This window comes from Mauremys mutica, chromosome 4 (assembly GCF_020497125.1).
Source record: "Mauremys mutica isolate MM-2020 ecotype Southern chromosome 4, ASM2049712v1, whole genome shotgun sequence".
NCBI lineage: Eukaryota > Metazoa > Chordata > Testudines > Geoemydidae > Mauremys > Mauremys mutica.
This window is the reverse complement of record NC_059075.1, coordinates 12,697,862-12,707,434: the sequence shown is the minus strand read 5'-3', so window position 1 is coordinate 12,707,434 and position 9,573 is coordinate 12,697,862. Positions and strand designations below refer to the sequence as shown.

General features: G+C 49.2%; 1 pseudogene; it reads left to right on the top strand.

The window, feature by feature from the left end:
• The first annotated feature begins 229 nt into the window (after positions 1-229).
• LOC123369248 overlaps positions 230-9,573 on the top strand; it is a 29,893-nt pseudogene continuing 20,549 nt past the window's right edge.

The following is a 9,573-nucleotide window of genomic DNA, read 5'->3' as shown; positions in this document are numbered from 1 at the left end:
CTCACTGAAAACGCGGGGCCTTGGAGAGCAGAACTGGACGGCGTGCTTAAATCCTTCATCAGCCGCTGATTTACTTTTATGATTTTATGACAAAAATAGAACATCCGCCTAGCAGCCAAAGAGCTTGTGCACACTCAGCGATTGATGTTGTAAATCTAAGACTGAGCAACTTCACTTGAAACGTCTCTAAGGCTGTACATGAAACGTGGGTTGGGTTAGCCTAGCCAAATTCTCTGCTCTCCTGCTGTCCAAGGACAATGCCTGCCTTCAGGGGCTTTCCCCTCCCAATCAGCACGTTCTCAAGTACAGCAGAACGCCCAGTGACTTTGGTGGGGACAGACTCTGACCCTCGGAGCACAATTCCACACCCTTCACTTACATTGGTGAGCATTGAACGCATGTGACTAGTCCCTGTGAAGTCAATAGAAGCTACCTGCATAAGTGCGTGCTAACCAATGGCAGTACAGGTTACACAGTCAGGCCCTCATCATTTCTCCAAGGGCATCTAAGCTTCTCTTCCATACGAGGGCTAAAGGATGGGGCAGGTGAGCAGAGGGAGAGTATATCAATGACCTCACAGAGACCTAGGGAAGCAGCTAAGCAGCCCCACCAAATACAGAGGGTAACTATATCGGTGACCTCACAGAGGCCAAGGGGCAGCTAAGCAGCCCCACCTAATACAAAGGTGAAGGAGGCAGTAGCCCAGCTGTCAGACACAAAGGCTGGAGCCTGGGCAATTGGACTGCTCTGGATACAGGGAGAGGAACGGTCAGTGTGTGCCCAGGCAGAAGGCTGCAAAGGTGAGTGAACTACCAATTCCACCCTTGCTTTAAAACAGAGAGGCCATTCCACTGGGTGCCGGGGGAGGGGGAAATGAAGCAATGGCCCCGCTGCCAGATACACAGAGAGGGTCAGTTAATATGACGTGCAGCAGGTGAGAAAGTATCAAAGAGGCAGCCAAGCTCCACATAGCTCTCAGCTGTCGGGCTTTACAGATGCTCCACAGAATGCTGCTGGGAGAAGCAAATCATCACCCGTTTGGCTTTGGAAACATTGTTTTCCAGATCCCTACTTATGAATCAGTCAGGTCCCATGTGACTATTGCTTTGCCAGCCAATAATAGCACCAGCAGGATGAGCAACTCATTTTGTCCTTCATCTAATAATACACCATCTTCAGGAAACATTCCTCTGATGGTGTAAAGAAAAAGGTATCCTGGGATTGAACTGCATTAAGAAATAATAGGCCTAAAGCAAACTGTTGGGGTGACCAGATATCACTGGCTATTTAGAGAACATCTTGCTGGTTATGTTAAGTGAATAAATCTTTTGCCAAGCCAGCTCCTTGCTGGAGTACTTTCAAAACCTTAAAAATGGCTACTACAATACTGTGGGTCTGATCTATCGAGAGGGAGAGATTCCCACCGAAATCAATGGGAGTTTTGCCTGCATAAGGTCTGGAATTGGGTCCACAGACTCTGATTCAACAAAGAATTTAAGCTTAAGCACATGCCGAGTTCAAAGGGACCTCAACATCTTTCAAAGCTAAGCTCCTGCATGTTTTGCTGAATCAAGATGGATCTAGGCATGTGCTTAAAGGTGCTGAATCAGAGTCATAATAAAGTTGGTGTTCTGGGCAGTGTAGCATAATAAGGAGGGTTGGGAGAAAAACCCAGCTAGAGCAGAATAGGATGCGAGGTGGAGAGCGGATCCCCTGGTAGGTTTTTAACAGAAGTTGTCTCCAGGAGGTTCAAAGGTCACCCAGCCACCTCTAACATGGAGAATGCATAGCACAGGTGCCCAGGTACTCTGGAATGGAGCAGGGCCGGATCAATCTTTTGTGGGCCTTGCGCCAAACATATTTGTGGGCCCCCATGGGGGCAATGGAACATGGCTTGGGGAGGTCAGTCACCAGAGTGAGGGGCTGGCCAGGGGCATGGCATGGCGGGGGTGGCCCCACTCCACGCGAGGGCACTGTTTACAAACTGGCATTCGCCAGATGGATACTGGTCCTGTTCTGCCCATGAGCCCCTTCCCCTTGGGGAGGTGGGTCCATGCCATGCCCACAGGCCCCCCACCCAGCACCCCCTGGACCCGCTATACCCAGCACCCACCCCCCCACAAATGCACAGCACCCTGCACATCACCACCCCTGCCCAGCACCCCCCTGCCCACAACTCCACAACTGCCCAGAACCCCACACCGAACCGCCACTCCCTAGCCCCCAAACACACACAGATCTCCCCCACCCCCACTGCCCAGTGCCTAGCCCCCAAACACACACAGATCTCCCCCACCCCCACTGCCCCACCCCCACAACTACACAGCATCCCTCTAACAGACCCTACTGCCTAGTACCCCCAAACACACAAACCTCCCCCACTGCCCAGCACCTCCCACCCCCTCACTGCCCAGCATCCCTCCCACAGACCCACTCCCCCACGCCTGCCCCGTGACCCTGCTGAGTCAGCTTTCATTTGAAATAAAAATGTGAGTTTCGAGCCCTCCAGGCTTGGGAAGAAGCCAGAAAATGTGACTCCCCCCCTTAAAGGTTCAAAAAGAAGACAACAAATAAAAAAAAGGGAGGGCACTCGGGCTCAACCCCCTCCCCTCCTCCCGCCTCCAGGTGGGTCCATGGGCCTAGGTCCGAAGGGCTTTCTGACCCAGTCAGAAAGATTTGTGTGTGGGGATGGTTGGGATTAAACCTGATTCTGAGCCTGAGTTTCCAGTGCAGCGAGGCCATGCCTTCATGTGGCCCTCAGTCGAGTGCAAAAGGCAGGGCAGGGGGCACTCGGCTACGAGTTGGTGCGAATGTCTATGTACGGGGCTGAAACATCTCGCACTTCTACGGGATAAAACATAAATGAAGGTCCTGTACAATAGCGAGATTAGAAGGGTTCAGAGGGACATAATTTTCAAGGTTTTATATGTGAACAAGACATACAGAGCCGCGGGGCCATCTGCGGCATTCCAGGAAGCCCACTGCTCTGGGGACAGGGCTGCTGCCTCCTTCACCCCTCCTGTTGGGGCTGTTCGCCTGCCCCTAGGCCTCTGTGAGGTCACTGATGTAATCACCTCCTGCTGGCAAGGCTGCATAGCTAGGGAAGGGCTGGAGGTTGGGCTTGTCGGCATAAGTTTTGAGGAGGCCTGACTGAGCGAACATCAACTGGCTGACAAAGTGGGGATTCACCCACGAAAGCTCATGCTCCAATACGTCTGTTAGTCTATAAGGTGCCACGGGACTCTTTGTCACATTTTGAATGGCTGAGTGGAGACTCTGTTACGTGCTGATTCTCCTAGGAAAGATATGAGTAGATGGCCAGGAGCACCGTGTGAACGTAGGGTGGGTCCCAATATGTAATGCACGGGCAAAGGGCATGCCATGTCCCCCTCCAACAGCTGGCCCACAGACAAAAGCAGCCGGTGACTGCTCCCACTGAAAGGAATACCTGGCTTAGCTCGTGCGGCAGAACCGTGTCCTTCTGGGGATGAAGGCTGTCATAAATAAACAGATCAGGGTTAAGGTCTCTTTTACCTGGAAAGGGTTAACAAGCTCAGTAACCTGAGAAACACCTGACCAGAGGACCAATCAAGGGACAGGATAATTTCAAATCTCTGTGGAGGGAAGCCTTTGTCTGTGTTCTTTGTTGGATTGTTCGTGCTCTCTTTGGATCTAAGAGAGGCCAGACATGTCTCCAAGTTCTCCTGGAGTAGTTCCTACTATCCAATAGTGAGTATTAATTAGAAAGGCGGATTAGTCTTATAATTTGATTTCTACATTTGCAATTGTGTGTTTTGCTATAGAATTTCTTTAATTCTGTACTGTTATTGCTTTTACTGAGAAAGAAAAGGAGGGGGGATTCTCTCCAGAGATTGATAAGTTTAGACCCTGTGTATTGCTCCATCTTGGTATTACAGAGACAGTTACTTTCTTTTTATTCTTTAATAAATCTTTTCTGTTAAGGACTTGGTTGATCTTTCCTTGGGTGAATTCTCAGGGAAAGGGGAGGAGGGAGGAGGACGGCATCCCTCTGTAGTTGGATCCCGGTATCTCTCCTAGGAAAAGGGAGGGGGGAGGAAGCAGGGGGGAATGGTTTATTTCTCCTGGCTGTAAGAACTCCATGGATTTGGGGCTCTTGGGATCCCCAGGATTTTGGGGAAGGACTGTGTCCCAATACACGTACATTATTGGGTGGTGGCAGCTTTTACCAGATCTAAACTAGGATTTTAGTTTAGGGGAGTCCATGCAGGTCCCCATATTGGAACCCAACAGCTCTAAGTCGGGGTGAGACCTATGACAAAGGCCCTACCTTCTTTTCCCCGCTTGGAGTCAGTGAAGGTGAGCTTGTTACAAAGTGACTGTCTGGCAGGGGATTTGAGCTCTGCCTGACTTCAGACCGTTGGGACGAGCTTCTCCTGACAGCCAGTGTTACACCATGTCCCACAGAGGCTCATAGACTTTAAGGTCAGAAGGGACCTCCTGCACAACGCAGGCCACAGAATCTCACCCACCCACTCCTGTAACAAACCCCTAACCTATGTCTGAGTTACTGAAGTCCTCAAATTGTGGTTTGAAGACCTCAAGCTGCAGAGAATCCTCCAGCAAATGATCCGTGCCCCATGCTGCAGAGGAAGGCGAAAAACCTCCAGAGCCTTTGCTAATCTGCCCTGGAGGAAAATTCCTTCCCGACCCCAGATATGGCGATCAGTTAAACCCTGAGCATGTGGGCAAGACTCACCAGACAGGTCCCAGGAAAGAATTCTCTGTAGTAACTCAGATCCCACCCCATCCAACATCCCATCACAGATCACTGGGCATACTTATCTGCTGATAATCAAAGATCAGTTGCCAAATTAATTGCCAAAATTAGGCTATCCCATCATACCATCCCCTCCATAAACTTATCAAGCTTAGTCTTAAAGCCAGATATGTCTTTTGCCTCCACTACTCCCCTTGGAAGGCCGTTCCAGAACTTCACTCCTCTAATGGTTAGAAACCTTCGTCTAATTTCAAGTCTATACTTCCTAGTGTCCAGTTTATCTCCAGGCTTCCTCATCGCCAAGCATCTCACTTTGGCTACAGGGTCTGGGCATGTGGAAACTCAGGCTTGCGCTGCAGTGTTTTGATCACCAGCTCACCAAAGTATGTGGAGTGAGAACCTTGTAGCCTCAATAAGAACAAAGACAATTACCATGAAGTGCAACGCGTTGATCTATTATTGTGGGTATTGTTTTCACCTGCTCCCTTTCCTCTCCTTGCCCCTCACCCCACCCCCAGCACCATTTCAGAAGGAGGTGGCATCCAGCCAGTCCGCTTCCCGCTCTCTGACTCACTTTCTGAGAACTCAGCAAGGCAAAGTTTCACAGACTGCAGACAAGCACTACACCAAGGGAGCTGGAGAGTTTCTCTCCCCCTAAATGGTATCAATCGCTTGCTGTCTGTGTCTGTGTGTGATCCCCAGGGAAACCCTAGCTGCTGGGCGGAGCCTGTACTCCCTGGCGCTGGTGTACAGGAAGTTTACATTAGAGACTTATGTGCAAATAGAGACCATTCCCCATCCTCCCTCACATTTGCCTGCAGAGTACCATGTGCAGTGACAAAATCCTCACCGGTTTGCTGGCGGTCAGCTACGCCATCTACCTACTCTTGGGTGCGATCGTATTCCGGGCTCTGGAGAAGAATGAGGAGCTAGAACAGAAAAGGGCAGTAATCCAAATGAAGGTGGCGTTCCTGCAGAACCTCGCCCACCTCACTGAGGCAGATGTTGAGCAGTTTGTGAAGGTAAGGGATGCTGCGGCAGTGTGGGATGGTGGCCTCTCTAGCCTTCACGTGCAACCCAACCTGGTTTTCACTTACATGGTGTTTTCTGTGCCACATGCAGGTAACGAGTGTTGTGTCTTTTCTTGTGCATCCACTGGGGAGATTTCATTTAACCACTGATGGGTGAATCCTAAGCCCAATGTACAGTCTGAGTAGACAGACCAGATGCTGGGCAGCTGGCCCGAGCAGCAGCTGCTCCAGTCCCCAGAAGGACTGGGGCACCTGCATAACAGTGGCTTCTCTGACTCTATTCTTACATGGGCCTGTTCCCATCCACCCCCGGGCATGCTGCCATGCACAAAAAGCTGGGCTCGCAGCCCCAGCATGGACCCCTAAATTCTGCTGCTGCTCCCCCCAAAACCTTTCACAGAAGCACCACACTGCATCACCAACTCACACAATTTTATCATCAATCCCATGCCATTTGGTGCTTTTCTTAAAGCCCCAGCTCCTGGAGTCATGTTATTACATGAGCATCTCAGCTTTCATTTGAAATAAAAATGTAAGTTTCTAGCCCTCCAGGCTTCGGAAGAAAAGCCAGAAAATGTGACCCCTTAAAAGTTCAAAAACAAGACGACAAATAGAAACAAATAAAAACCACCTCTGCCATTCCTGACTCTTGGGGACAGGGGAGCGAAGCCATGGTATGAGATCATTCTGGTGCAGTTTATTCCATCTTGTGTCTAGCCTCTGGCCAGTCTCATCTCTGGAATGTATCTAGGCCTGTGTCTGTACCAATTCAGACATAGTGCAAGTTGTCCAGCCCTGCTTCCTCAGATTGCCACGGGCAGGCAGAGCTGGAGGCAGCTTTTGTTTAAAGCTTTATCTTAAAATACGCACATCACTTAGCATTAGAACAGAGAAAGACTGAAGGTGTCAGAAAACTCATCTCTGAAAGTATCATGTGTGTGTTTGGCGGGTGGGGGGATATTCACAGAAATGTAGAAATGTAGGGCGGGAGCTTTTCGGGACCTCAAGAGGTCATCTAAGCTATCCCTCTGTGCTGAGGCAAGACCAGCTAAATCTCTTAGCCCATTCCTGACACGGGTTTGTCCAACCTGTTCTTCAAAAAAAACCTCCAATGACAGGGATTCCACAGCCTCCATGGGAAGCCTATTCCAGTACTTAACCATCCTTACAGCTAGAAAGTTTTCCCTAATACCTAACCTAAAACTCCCTCGCTGCAGATTAATCCCATTCCTTCTTATCCTACCTTCGGCGGACATGGAGAACAATTAATAACGGGATAGTGAGACACATTTTGGGCTAGTCTCTGGTTGCGATTACTCCACTGTACATCTAGATATGTTTCACCTAAGTCAATGGTGTTCCTCTGGATTTACATGGGGGTAAAAAAGCAGAATCTGGCCCTTTGCCTTAAAATAAATTTTTTCTAAGTGGATCTCATGCAGAGCCAAATGTATCCCTGATGTAAGCTCATGTATGTTAACATAGGAATTAATTTGAGCTGTTCTGTTGCTTTGTAGGGTAGGGGATTGCCACAACACATTTGAAGAGTGGTGTATATTGATTTCCATGAATACAGAGGCTACCAGCTTTCTGTTTGTATGGATGCCCTAAGAATAAAGTATATTAGTGTTGTTACTTTATGACTAGGAGAACCTTTTCCTTCCTAAGTATTTCTGAATGAGCAAGAGATACAATTTCCATATTCTGCTCTCACATGCACGTTCACACATAACTGAGTTCAGTGGGACTGCATCGGTAGAACAGTGGACAGGATTTAACAGAGTGGCCCTGAGTCTCCCTGACGATGCAATGGTTTTATTTCATTCTGGTGGTGCACGGCAGCCATAAAGCTGGCTTAGTTCTCCCTCAGATTCTCTGTGCACAAGGGAAATCTCTAAATGCTATCGGCCTGGCAGAACAGCTCTGCACTTCCTAGCATAGAATTGTGGCTGGATGAGAGGAGCCAGGCCAGAGAGTTTGCTCTGGCAATCCAGGATTGCTGGAACTGCCCTTTTGGGCCACTGGCAGCTAGACATAACTTAGAGCAGTTTTGAGGCTGCTCTAAGTTTCGCCAAGCAGGGCTTTGGAGCTGTGCTCCAGCTCCGCTCCAGCTCCAGGCAAAAACCTGCAGCGCCACTGCTCTGGAGCTGCTCAGCGCTCCAGCTCCAGGCTCCGCTCCAAAGCCCTGTCGCCAAGGGCATAACTTTGCATACTGATGCATATGATCTATGGATACTCACAGGAAAGGGGCCATGGCGGGCTGATTCCTCTGTTTTATCACAACGGCCCATGAGAATGGGGAAGTGTTCAGATCAAACTTTGGTTTCGCTCGCAGAACCTGACTGACGCAGTGCAGAGAGGAGTATATCCAGTAGGAAATGAATCACAGGCTGAGGACAGCAACTGGGATTTGTGTAACTCCTTCTTCTTTGTGGCCGCAATGGTATCCACAATAGGTAGGTTTGGTGCTTTTTTCCCCTCTGCCAAATATAGTTATTATCGCCCTAAATGACTGTGCTTCAGACAAATTCAGTCTGGAAAGAAAGCATACGTTTTTACCAGTGAGAGTAATTAACCATTGGATCAATTTACCCAGGGTGGTGGTGGATTCTCCATCAGTGACAATTTTAAGATCAAAACTGGATGTTTTTCTAAAAGCTTTGCTCTAGGGCTTATTTGGGGGGAAGTTCTCTGGCTTGTGCTATAGAGGCAGATGATCACGACAGATTATCATGGCCTTGGGAGCCATGTCTATGAATTTACCACTTTTCATGGGCCAGGATGAGAAGCAGCAACTGACTTTGCCTTGAGGCTTTACAGCTGCACGATTCATCGTTCACAGTATTATTTTAGTTGGCAATGTGACAACGGCCTTTTACATCCCAAACTCCCCTTCCCTCTCTGTCTGTTCCTTTCCAGCCATAGAATCATCTGTTGAAACCTTGGCTCAGCTGCCAGTCATGGGTGGAAGATGGACTTGACTTTCCCTGGTTTTCATTCCTAGGTCAAACAAACTGTAAATCTTTTCCAAGGCAGCTATAAGGCAACAAAGAATGATAGGAAACAACTGAACGCAGCTGGGCTGTAGAAGGCCATTAGTATAGTACATACTGCACCAGCATACCCACAATTTTCACCGCTGACAGGAGAAAAGATGGGGGAGGCACAAGGTGAATACCGTCACGGCCAATTCAAGCACAGTGCTGTCCTTAAAGCTAACAGAAATTGAGGCTACTGGACTTGGAGGCAAAAACCAAAGAGTGTCCAAAGTCGTGTGTGGCCTAGAGAGGTCTCCGCCAACCTGGTAAAACCATCTCATGACCCAGGATATCACAGACAGCTAGAGAGAGAGGCCTACTCAGTGCTTAACTAGGAAGTAGGGATGTAAACGGTTAACCAGGTAAGCATGAGGCTTACCATTAACCAACCTTAACCGTTAATCTGGCTGGACGTGTCCCAGCCCCGGCTGCACTGGGCTGGCAGGAGGGACCCCAGCTGTGCCGGTCAGCTACAGGGACTCCAGCCCTGGGTACACTAGGCCAGGCAGCTGGCGGGACCCCAGCCCCGGCTGCCCTGTGCTGGCTGACCGGAGGGATCCCAACCATGCCAGGTGGCTAGAGTGACCTCGGTTAACGATTAACTGATATAATTTTAATTGTTTAACTGGGTAACTTTTTAAATCGATATTTACATCCTTACTAGGAAGGTGTTTGATTTGGATGAGAGAGGCCAAAAGTGCAGTGAGATGAAGACAAATAGCTCTGTCCCATCCAAACGGAGACT